Here is a 13,229-nt window from a genome sequence, read left to right as displayed (position 1 = left end):
CATTTTGTGAATGGAGGATAGTGAGGAGGGGCGGGTGATGCACCTGCAGCACTATACAGTTGTGGATCTAGCTCTCCCTCTCTTCAGTGGCCGGAAGCTCGGCTTTGTGTGCAGGGGATGGAATGCAGCAAGTTTTTATTTTTTTTATAATTTTTTTGACTTTGCTGCAGCCCTTTGCACACAACACACAGTTTTTTAATGAGCATTTACACACCCCATGCAGTATGTAAATTATCACTCTGCCTGCAGTGTGGCTTTAAGTTACATTATTCTGGCACTTGACTACATTTTCCACATTATACTGTGCATGTGCCACAGCCAGTGCAAAATCTCTACCTTCTAGCAATCTTTTAAGACTGTACTTCCACTTTAAAAGGTAAATTATGAGGAGTATTGGGTCAATTTTATATTTACAATTTTTTAAGCTTTAAAACTACAGTTGATATTTATAATATGTACAATACTGTGCAAAGTCTTTGGCCCTTTAGAACGTTTACAAAAATATTTGTTAGATCATCATTTTAAGCGTGTCAACAGAATTTTTTTTATTTTTGAGTTTCAAACATTCCTTTTGAAAGAAATCAAGTAATACAATAAGCTATTTAGAGAATGAAACTAACAAAGTAATAGACATATTTCCAGTTTAAAACCATAAGATAGCCCCCATGCTTAATTAAACAAATCTAACAAACAGGGGCTAATGATCAATTACATCATGTCTCTGAAATGGAGACATTGTCACTACAGGTCAGGAAGCATGACTTTATTCCTGCTTTAACAGACAGATATAAAAATGCTATTAAATAGTATATTAAGGGGAACAAATAATGAAAGTGCATTGATCTGGTTTACATACACTTTAACTGAAACATATATGTAAAGGGAATGAAATTGGGCAAAAGTCAACCATACTAAAAAGGTAAGGTTGAAGGGCATCTCTGGGCTGTATCCACGGTGGCTGTGCAATAGCTTAGATTCTACAAAGCCTCAAAAGCAATTCCACAGCAACGATTCCCTATCTGTTCCTTCTTACTCAGACTAAGCACTCGACATGTCTGAGAGAAGATTAGCGAAGTCACAACAGCTCATGGACTTCTTTCCCCCAATAGCCCCCCGATTTGGCTCAGCCCTGAGCACATGCAGCTCTCCAGCTCAAACCAGCTCTACCTGTAGACTGTGTTTAGACTCTTTTGCATACAGTAGCCCATCCTGTGCATTTGACAGCTTTTCACGCAAGTCCTCTAACCTGGATACACATACAGTTTCCAGTTCAGTTAAGACTAAACAGAAAAAAAGGTGAGAGACGGAGCAGACAACAAGGAGCCTGATCACAAATTAAAGCTCGGCTGCTGATCTTCACAGACCTACAAGCCTTGATTAACAGTTTTCCTGAGACAGAATAAGCAGTGTCTAAGAACACATTAAAGGCCAATCCACACCAGTGTCACAAATCGAACTGAGCGCATTTCTCCAAAAATTGCTGAAAGCCTTCATACACTGAGCAAATCCACAAGACCGAACCACTGGCTGTGCATACAGGTTCCTGAAACCAAACTTTTTATCTGACAACATTTCCGGGGATGTCTTAGCCAGAATACATTTCTTTCTCGTTACAGAACAGGCTATGACCACAGCAAAAAAAAAAAAACTACTAGACCCTCACAGGTTGATATCCCTTTATGTAGATTTCTCACAAATAAATTCAATATAGGATTATACTTCTTCCAATATGTAAAGCAATGGGGAACCATAAAATTGTGCATGAATGGGGTTTGCTTACCAAAAAAACAACCAAGGCAAAACCACTACTGACATTAAACTACCTTATTACATCACCCTGCTAAGAGCCCTCCTATTATATACCCTGTGAGGAAATTACCCATGCCAACATCAATGTTTTGCCTACAGTTGATATACCTCCTTTATCTAAATGTACTCCCCAGATCTTATTTATCCAGATCAGGTCAGCTTCGTCAAAGGCAGGAAAGGTGTTTAATCAAATCCATTGTTTGTATGTTTGTAAGGTATATATTTTTTTCTGGTTAGATACTATCTGCTATCCACTTTCTGTATTTCATATCCTCAGCAAGGATTCTACTGCCTTAACCCCTTCATGACTGAGCTTGTTTTTAGTTTCTGTTCGTAAATGACTGACACACTTTTGACATTTTTGCTTTGTGATTCTTCCACGTCAGTAATATACTTTCTTACAAAGTGCACCCACACATATTATATATTGTTTATTAGAGGACAGATAGGGCTACATATTTATATCACATATGTGTGTCTAACTCCTCACTTAGGACAAATAAAATATGTGAAAAACGTAAAAAAAAACACTATTTTTTTAACATTTTTACATTTTGTATTTTATGTATTTAATTATATCAAGCAGTCATTGTGAATTAATCTCACTATTACTGCTAGATAAATTAATACATTTTTGGTTATTATTAGGCTGCTTCAAACTTCAGAACAGCCAATAATAAGTTAGTGACACTGATCCTGCAGCAGTTCAGGATTCAGCTGTCACTAAAGGTTTTCTGAACGTTCCAACAACGATCGGAAAACTGAAACATTCTTCTTTCAGGAATAGATACATTATGTATCTATTCCTGAAAGTGAAAGAAAAAAAAAAGCCAGTATACGATCCGAGAGAGATATCTCTAGATCTATACGAGCTGTCAGAATGCCAGCTTTTGCCGGCATGTTTGCCCCTCTGCTTCAACTCTCTGACACCCGATATTAAGGTATCAGGTGTCTGAAAAAGGTTAACCCTTTCATTAATGAATGACTCTATACTGAGGCATCCATTAATGAATGGTAACCGCTGATTCTCATCGGTTACCAGCCCTCTAATGCAGCAAATAACTCGTCACCTACAGTGTACGTGACGAGTCATTTGGTCCCTTTGTGGCGGGACATACAGTGTATGTCTCCCGTCACGAAGGGGTTAAATATTCTGTAAATAATCCCTTAAAACTAATACCAATGAACAAGGATGCCCGTTATAACTAATATGTATTCTTGACGTGGAACCACTAGCTGAAGTGGCTAGACAAGCTACACGTGTTTTTTAGGGTTTATAAAAGGTCTGCGTACTAGCAAAATGTGCCTATTTATCAATGATGTACAACTCCAATTCCAAAAAAGCTGGGACGCTGAGTAAAATCTACATAAAAACAGAATGCAATCATTTGCAAATCTAAAAACTAGGGATGCACCGATACCTGTTTTTCGGTATCGCTTACCAATATTTTGCTTTCGGTACTTCACAATACCGAGTATCGATACAAGTGTTTCCGCTGGCATGGAGCCGGCTTTCCGGGCAATCAGGAAGCCAGGCGGCATGTAATGACGTGCTGCCCAGCTTCCTGATTGCCCAGGAAGCAAGCTGCATGTTGTTTGGCTGGCTCGATTGTGATTGGCCAGGAAACCGGCTTCCCAGCCAATCCGCATCTAGCCGGCTTCCCGACCAATCAGCAAGGAGTCGGCTGATTGGCGAGGAAGCCGGTTTCCCAGCCAATCGGAAAGCCGGGATGCAGGTTATTACTCACCACCCGGCTTCCCGATTGCCCAAGAAGCCGGCTCCATGTCCCTCTACGGCACTGACTTTCAGAACAAATTTTCCTCTGACCGAGCCAAGTACAAGTACTTTCCCTCAGGTACTTGCCGATACTTTTTCTCAGCAGGCTGCGTACAGATCTCACCAGGGCTGCATTTGCGTCTCACCAGGGCTGCATTTGCATCTCACCAGGCTGCAAACAGATGTCACCAGGGCTGCATACAGATGTCACCAGGGCTGCATACAGATGTCACCAAGGCTGTGCACAGATCTCACCAGGGGTGCATTTGCGTCTCACCAGGGCTGCGTACAGATCTCACCAGGCTACGTACAGATGGCACCAGGGCTGCGTTTGCATCTCATCAGGCTGCCTACAGATGTCACCAGGGCTGCATTTGCGTCTCAACCGGCTGCATACATTTGTCACCAGGGCTGCGTTTGCATTTCACCAGGCTGTGTACAGATGTCACCAGGGCTGCGTTTGCATCTCACCAGGGCAGTGTGCAGATCTCACCAAGGCTGCGTCTCCCCAGGCTGCGCAGAGATCTCACCAAGGCTGCATTTGCAGCTCACCAGGCTGTGCAGAGATCTCACAAAGGCTGTGTTTGCGTCTCACCGGAGCACTGTACAGATGTCCCCAGGCTGCAAGTGGGGCTCTGTGGATGGGCACCGAGCTGAGCGTTCAGGCGCTGGGCTGAACAATCGCGTGCTGGTCTCCTGCCGTCTCCGGAGCTGTTTATTCAGTGTGGGGCTGGAGGAGAAGGAGATATTTGACCGGACAGGCACCGCCAATGACAGCTACTGCCAGGTCATCAGTAGGCTACTGAGGTCGAAAAAACGCAAAGCGCTTAGCAAGGTATGCACAGTCATCTATCAAAAGCGTATCCATTTCACCCTGGCATATCCAGCAACATTATACTTTGAAACAAACTCCTGTGAAATGTTCGTTAGAAGACCCAAAGGAAGCTGAATCTTTTCTGGATCGACTGGATATTGACCCCGGGTCTCCCTCCAAAACATCACTACCTCCACGCTCTCCCAGAAAAGTCAATAAGCAACAGAAACGCATTGGTGCTACGTCACGCAGACAACGCACAAGCCGATCAGCGCAACTACAGGTTGTGCATCCCCTGCAGTGAAACTTCTGCTTGACATGTGAGAATACGTCTATGTTGTTTTGCGTGTTTTAATGCAGGGGTACAAATGCCGCTAAGGCTACCCAGTGGGGATCATTCAGGCTCTCAGGGCCTTCCGTTGTGGTTCCCCTTTGGATAGACGTATTGGCAGAGCGGGATATTTTTGTGCATATCCCGATTTTCTCAATATTAGGAAGAAACGGTGAAGTCATGCATGTTGCTCTTTTATGTTACAATTTTTTATTCTTGTTATTTGATGATGTTATTGTTCTGTGGTTGCTCGCTGCTGATCGCACCTGGGTTCTAGCTCGATGTCTGTCTTCTCCTGAGTTGCTGTTACGTGGTGTGACTTATGAGATGCCAAGTGTACAAGGATTCTGGATACTACCATTTGGGTTCCCAGGTGTGGCCAAGATGGCCCATTACCTAACAAAGATGCACGTTCTTAGTATGGCCTTTATTCTCCCATTTAAATACGTACCTCCTACTGAACTAATATGAAAGTAGTGTCATGGAATGTCAAAGGGCTCAGAAGCTTGCATAAACGTAATATGGTTCTCAGACACCCACAACGTATGGGAACAGATATTGCATTGCTCCTGGAGACCAATTTGAAGGAGGAGGATATGATACGTCTTCGCAGGTTCTGGGTGGGCGAAGTGTTTGGCTCTCCCTCTGGGGGCAGGAGTAGTGGTTCTTGTCCACCACCGCCTCAAGTGTCAGGTCGTTCGCATGGACAGGGACACACACGGCAGGATGCTTACGGTGATCCTGCGCTGTCTAGGTATTTTCCTGGCTATCACCAATATTTATATTAAAAACTCTCCCACTAAGGCACACTTTGAGGATCTAGCTGATTGGTTGACAAAACCCACGACGGGCTTGCATCTAATAGGAGGGGATTTTAATTCGGTAATGATTCCATCCCAAGATAGGAAGAGATTTGACACTCATTCTTACCAAACTAGAATCCGCCCAGGGGCCCAACAGGCAGATCGGTCATCGGTTCTGACATCTTCTCTGTGTTTACAGGATGTCTGGAGGTTAATGCACCCTAGAGGCGGATTATACACACCTTTCGTCAGTGCATAACTGTCTGGCCTGGTGGATTATTTTTTCGGATCGAATGTCTTACTTCCAATGATTGACCATTCCGAAATACATAATATAGCCATCTTTGATCTCAGTATACAGGTGAAACTCGAATAATTAGAATATCGTGCAAAGTTCATTTATTTCACTAATGCAACTTAAAAGGTGAAACTAATATATGAGATAGACTCATTACATGCAAAGCAAGATAATTCAAGCCGTGATTTGTCATAATTGTGATGATTATGGCTTACAGCTCATCAAAACCCCAAGAACCCCAACCTCAAAAAAGTAGATTATTACATGCAATCAATAAAACAAGGATTGTACATAGTACAATATCCGACCCTTTTGAAAAGTACAAGCATGCATATGTACTCAGTACTTGGTTTGGGCCCCTTTTGCAGCACTTACTGCAATTACTTTTGCACAATATTCTAATTATTCAAGTTTCACCTGTACATTCGGGTGATGCCTCGAATTATGAACAATGTCATGTGGCGATTCCCATCCTTTCTGGCTAATAACAGGGAATTTAGCCAATTCCTCCACACAGCGTGGGAGGAATAAAGAATGAATAATTCGGCACATGATGACTCCCCTGCATTTTTCTGGGAAGCCGGCAAGGCCTACTTGCGAGGTAGAATCACTTTATATGTATCTGCCTACAGGGAGAAGGCTCAGCAGGCCTATAAAGAAGCAAGCGGATCTTTGCGCTCGGCTCAGCAACAGATCAACTTGGCCCCCTCTCCTGCTACGAGGAAAAAGTGGGAGGCAGCTAAAAGGCACTTTGACCTGTATGCGGATAGATATGAACAACTGAAATTGTCCTACACTGAACTCCAATTCCACAAATTCGGGAACAAGTCTGGCAAAATCCTGGCCAGACTAGTTAAGGGGAGATCTGCTCCAACGCATATCTTATCCCTTAGGAATTAATTGAATCGGTTCACAGAGCCTTCAATGGCACCTGCAGCCTTTCCAGACATCGTTAAGACCTTTTGGATACCAGGTACGCATTTCCTTTATTACCTAGAGGCCACCAAAACATGGCAGAGCCGGAACCCTAAGAGTTTTCTTGGGATGTCCTTTTTAGACGTCATGCTGAAGGACAATACCTACTCTGTCTCGGAACTGTATCCCACCTACAAGCGCTCTATGTAAATTCTTTACACACCTCTAATGTCAAGAACTGGGCGAAAGACTTTTCAAATCCCGATACAGTTAATAATCTACTACGAGGCTACCACAAGGTTAAAAACATAGTGATCAATGAAAATTGGAGGGAGACCCAATTCAAAATTCTACACAGGGTATAAGTCCCGTATTTTAAGCCACAGGACTCGTCCTCAGAAACCTTGACATCCAGTTGCCTGAAATGTGGCTCTATCCGACCGTCACTGGCACATTGCTTGTGGAATTGTGCAGCTATTAACAAGTTCTGGCGTGCACTGACCACCTTCATTACAAAAGTTACAAAATGAACCCCTATTCTATGTCTTTAGTGCGCCCCTGGGAGAGATTATGCCGTGAGCGGGGCAACAAGGAGGAGAATGGATGTACCTTTGTTTTCTAGCGGCCAGACGCTGTGTAATGTGTAAATGGAACTCCAATACCCCTCCAACTGTGCAAGGGGTGGTAAGGGACTTGACTGTGCTCTTTCAACATGAACGACTGGATGCAGAACTTTATCCCGACATGAGATCAGAGACATTTTATAATAGATGCAAAGCCTTCATAAACACTACCTTTACATCAACGGAAATTGCTCAGCTCATGACACCCTTTCTATATACAGAATGGTACTTGTTTGTCACATACATCGGGGAATCTTGAGATAACAAAAATTGAGTTGCCTTAAGTTCTATGTTAGCATTCAGGGGGGAGGGTGATCAGCACACTTTCTGGGTGCCTTCCAGAGATATTGTACTTGATCATAGCTTTAATGCTTACTACTCACGGTTCTTGACTGTTCTTCAGACCAAGGTAACCCAGTGGGCTTTTATGTTTGCATTATTTTGATAAAAGACTAATAAAATATTTTGGGGGAAAAAATTAAAGGGTCGGTATCGGCCGTTAGTATCGGGGCATTCTCAGGAGTACAAGTACTCCTGAAAATGTCCAGTATCGGCACATCCCTAATTTTGGGCGACTACTCGGTATCTGCACCAATACTAGTATCGGTGCATCCCTATAACAAAACAAAAAAACATATTTTATTCACAATAGAAAACATATGAATTGTTTAAACTGAGAAAATGTTCCATTTTAGGAAAAAATAAAGTAATTTTAAAATTGATAGCAGCAACACGTCTAAAAAAAGTAGGGACAGTGCATGTTTTTCAGTGATTGCTGTGTGAAATCAATGGTGCTACACGTCAACCACTGTGTGCAACCGCACACCATCGGCCGGTCACGGGACGCGAGTCCAGGGATCGCCCAAGTCTGCACCAGCCATAAACACTCTGTAAACATCTGGGAACTGAGGAGACTATTTGATGGAGTTTGGCGAGAGGAATGTTGTCCCATTCTTGCCTGATATACGATTCTAACTGCTCAACAACCTGGGACTTCTTTGATTCTAACTGCTCAACAACCTGGGTCTTCTTTGTCATATTTTCATTTCAAGATGTGCCAATTATTTTCAGTTGGTGAAAGGTCTGGACTGCAGGCAGGCCAGTTAAGCACCCAGACTACTATAAAGCCATGCTGTTGTTGTAGATGCAGTATGCGGTTTAGCATTGTCCTGCTGAAATATGCAAGGCCTTCCAAGCGCTATGTTCTTACAATACAATAATGAAATTTTTTTTAAATAAAAGGTGGGAAAAAAGTCCTTTTCGGTTTCGGCCTGACAAATTCTGCGGTGGGAGGTGCGTTGCGCTGCCATTCATTTCATTGGACCCCAAATGCGCCTCCCACTCACAGTGTGATAGTGTATGTGTGAACATATATGTGCAATTAATTTTGGGGACAAATGTAATGATTTTATTATTTTTTTCAAATGTGTGTACCAAAACTATTGGAAAACCAAATGATATATTCTTTGTAAATGTTTGGAGATTTTATAACTATTAAGGCTGAAACAACGATTCTCTTTATCGCTTAGTTGGCCAGGATTCCCTGCTTCTCTTCTCCGGGAGAAGCGGGGATCGGAAGGGACACAAACCCCTGCAGCAGGTGTTCAGCGGTGGGGAGAGCACCCCAACTATTACTAGTAAAAAAACCTAAAAAAGAATAAACTTGCCCCCTCCCACAAATTAAAGAGAAAACTAAACAAAAGAGTGTGTGTGGGAGTATTTTTGGTTTCGACCTGACAAATTCTGTTGCTGGAGTTGTGTTGCAGTGCCATTCATTTCACTGGCATATAAAACACACCTCCCATCTGCAGTGCAATTGCCTGCACTGAAACATGTGGTGCCGATATGCCATGCGTTCTAGTACAGTGCGATTGCAAAAAATTGTGTATGCAGTTTTATTCTGAAGAAAACATTATATTTGTAACACCCCATTTGTGGATTTTATTTTAAATTAAGATTGGTATTTAAATTGTATCTGATTAATCAAAAAAATAATAGGCCAACTAATTGATTATGAAAATAATTGTTATCTGTAACGTGTATATATATATATATATATATATACCATTCAAATGTTTTAGAAAACAACCATTTCTCCAGATTTCATTGAAATTTAAGTAGTTGTAGTACAGTGAATAACCACACCTAGTAGATAGGTAGGTGGTAAACTGCCAGAAGGGGGCGAAAAAACAACTTTAAGTTATCAGCAATCACAAAATAGGAAGCCAAGGTGTCAGCGAGTGCAGTTTATTTTACCATCAAAAGACACTTTAAAAACTGAATGAAACTCAAAAATCAGAAGACTATATAATGGCGTGTTTGTTTTCTACCTTTAACAGGGCCAACCAACTAATAATGTTTTCTGTTTGGTGGACAGCAAAAGTCTCAGGAGGTACTAATAAGTGGGTTCAACTTGCTATGTAGTGCATGGAGTTTGTGTGACTCTCCTGTATATGCACGGGTTTCCTCTGGGTGCTGGAATTATCTTAGATTAACCAAAAGCATGATGGTGGGCTTCTACTTAAAATGTAAAGTGTGTGTACATGTCAGAAAGTCAGTGTGCTAGTGCATATTATAGCACAGATTCCCTAAACTTAGGGTTACTACTGGGCGTGTGGCTACACGCATACATTTGACTTGTATGCTGACTATGTTCCTGTCTGTTCAGTGTCCCAGTATACCGGAAAAGGATCCAGGTGTACCACAACTTGCACTCATGCCATTACTTGTCTTTTTACTTCCATTTATCTCTTTCGGGGGTGCCGGACACGAGGTGGAAGAGAAGCCCCCTCACCAGCTCAGTCTTTATCAGGTAGTATAAAGCATTGTTTTAGGAAGCGACTCTGAGTGTAAATCCTGCAGGACCAGAGATAAATGTGAATGGTTTAGTGTATTTGTTGCTTAATATATGCAGGAATGGTCGATCAGGTACAAGGGGAAATATAACAGCAGAATATGCTGGCAAAAGATTACTTCTGACTCAACAATAGCTGAAATTAATCTTAACATAGCTGAATCCTGTTCTGGCTTTAAAAGGGTTACACAAGCTAAATAGTCTCAGGAGAACGGGACCTGAATACCTGCTTCTGGCAGAGCTGCGTAAAGTCTTCTATAAACACCACAGTTACTGCAGACTATAAAAGAGAAAGAGCCTGATCTTAAAGAGGTGTTTCACTTGGACTTAAAATGCAGAGCGCTTGTTCCAGATAAAGGCCAAATTCTATCCTCTCTCACTTCATAGACCTAAAGAAAACTTCCAGGTGCGATGACGCTTTATGGTAGTATAAAAGAATGTAATTGAGCTTTTTGAAACATATTTATGGGTAGTGTTAAAACAAGAAAAATGCATGTGTGTGCATAAATATGTTTAAATGTGCATGCATCAGTATGTATGTAAAATGGGTGAATGTGCCGTTACATGCATATATTTCTTTTACTTAACTGAAAGGATATGCTGCAAGCCTACATGTTCACATTTACAACAGAAGAATCTCACATTAACTTGAATGTACTAGAAGAACAGGAAGGCATCTAAAGGTTCTTTCATTGGCTTCTCATTGACAAGACATTAGAGACTTGTATAATTCTGAGATATTAATCTAGTACCCTTTCAACTTTAAAGCTTAAAATAAAGAAAAATGCTGGTACGAACAGAATTAAACATGCCCAATTGACAGATCTTATTTTGCTTTTAAACATCTGCAGGGGCACATATTTATGGGATACATCTTTAACATTGGTAATGTTCCTAGGTTTAAAATGTTTTGGAGAATTATCAACTGAAGACATCTTTTTTTACATTGTGTCTACTGGACTAATACGGCTTACCCAATTACATTGCACTCTTAATATTTTTAAAAGAAACTAGTCTAAGTACATGAAAATTACTTGTCAAGATCCTCTTATCAAGTCCTCTACGGCACAGCACAGGCTGAGAATGGGAGAAGCAGCACAATAAGCAGAGTGACGGAGAGTTGGGTTCATCTGCTGCTGTTTCTTCTTGAACAGTCACAGGATGGAGTAGGGATAGAACCTAGTTGTTTTACTTAACTACAGTAGAAAAAGTCAGATCTTCAGGTTGGCCGTGCTGTGTGGCAATGCTGTTTATATCTTTAGCGGGTAATTCAGCTCTCATATGTGTTTCATCTGTGTAGTTAACTGTTTGCCTGGAGTTCAGTTTTGAACCCAATAATTATGTGGTGTAAACAATGTAAATAATGTGATGTGAAGTGCCAGCAAAAAAACAATTTACATTGATTAAACTACACCATGTTTGATAACAGTAGGTCATTATTTGGGCTCATTCAAACCAGAAAGTGGATGAGCATACTGGTGGATTGCCTTTTTCCCTTTTAAAAAACAAACCTTCATTTACCTTGACACCCCATTTAACTTGCATGGCAGCCCACTGTGATACGTTATAACGAGTGGAAAGGTGCTGCGCAAAAATGCAACATGTTCAACTTTTTTCATTGCTCACCAGCACAGGGAGTTGGTCTTGTCTATGCACTGGGCCCAAAAACAAAACATGGCATTTATTTTTTCCCCGTCTTTTTTTATCTGGTGATCCGGTCAGTAAAACACCTCCTGCCTTCTGTCTGGTTCAGACCATCTCCGGTGAGTTCCAGCACAATTTGCTGCTGGAAAGCACTGGAGCAAATCCAGGCCGGCTTCCTGCATTCAGAGGCGGGAGGGGGTGTGGCGGTGCGTTGAAGTCAATGGCACCGCTGCCACGCCCGCAGTGCGATCACCCATACCAGAACGCATGGCATATTACTGCCTGCGCTTTGGTCCAGTGAGATCTGAAAAAATTATGCATGCAACATTTTTTCAGAACGCACTGGACTGGAACACAGGCACTGATGTGCCATGCATTCTGGTATGGACGATCGCACTGCGGGTGGGGCTTCTGTGCCATTGACTTCAACACACTGCCACTCCCCCTTCCACCCCTGAACGCAGGAAGTCAGCCGGAATGCACCTTGTGCGTTCCAGCAGTAAAACGTGCAGGAATGCACCAGAGCTGGTGTGAACTGGCCCTTTGGGTGGATCCACTCTATGGAGGAGTAACAAAGCCACCCTTGAACAGATCAAATTATTCATAGAGTCCTAATGTATATTTAGTAACCTAAGAAGATCTAAAGTTTTGTGTGGTTTAACAATGTGTCGTTATAGGCCTAAAGCAGAAGTCCATTGCAGAGTTAGAACTGGCGTGTTCCATTCCGCCACAAAAAAAACAGTTCTTTGTGCACATATGAATCATTGCATACTTGTACCACTAAATGCTTCCATTTTCCAATAATAAATGTAATAACCAACAGCTCTCCTTGTAAAACCAAGGGCTGGAAAACACAGACACAGTTGTATTTCATATGATCATTTAATCACTGGGTTGCAGTGCAGAACAGCAAGCACTGTTTATATGATGTGTGGACTTGGCTGTTTATATTGCCTAGAGACCACTGTATTCTCCATATATGTCAGTTTCTGCACTGGTTTGGCATAGCATTAAACAGTCTGATTACAGCCTAGCTGTTTTAGGGTGAATCCTATACTAAAACGGCTTTACACCTAATGCAACAGGTCTGCAAATACAGGTCCTGAAAGAAACTAATCAACACACATGCAGAGTTATAAATCTAGGGCTTTGCAGGTAATATTTATTGACTATGCAGTCAAACTCAACTTCCTTCAGGCCTGGTTTTGTGTGTTAAAGGTATACAAAATAATAATCTAGTAACCCCCTCCAATCAATGTACTTACGCATTACAAAATGAGGTACTATAGAAATTCCTGTGGCAGCTATGACGTGAAAAACAGGTTCATATACAGAAAAAAATAATATTATATATATATATA

General features: G+C 41.7%; 1 protein-coding gene across 1 annotated transcript in view; it reads right to left on the bottom strand.

Annotated features, from left to right (window-relative positions):
* DENND1A (DENN domain containing 1A) overlaps window positions 1-13,229 on the bottom strand; it is a 702,656-nt gene that overhangs the window by 338,035 nt on the left and 351,392 nt on the right. The window lies entirely within an intron of this gene.

The sequence above is a fragment of the Nanorana parkeri genome, unplaced genomic scaffold (assembly GCF_000935625.1).
Source record: "Nanorana parkeri isolate BGI_ZX_2015 unplaced genomic scaffold, ASM93562v1 scaffold248, whole genome shotgun sequence".
Lineage (NCBI taxonomy): Eukaryota > Metazoa > Chordata > Amphibia > Anura > Dicroglossidae > Nanorana > Nanorana parkeri.
The sequence above is the reverse complement of the archived record's forward strand: the minus strand, read 5'-3'. Positions and strand labels throughout refer to the sequence as shown.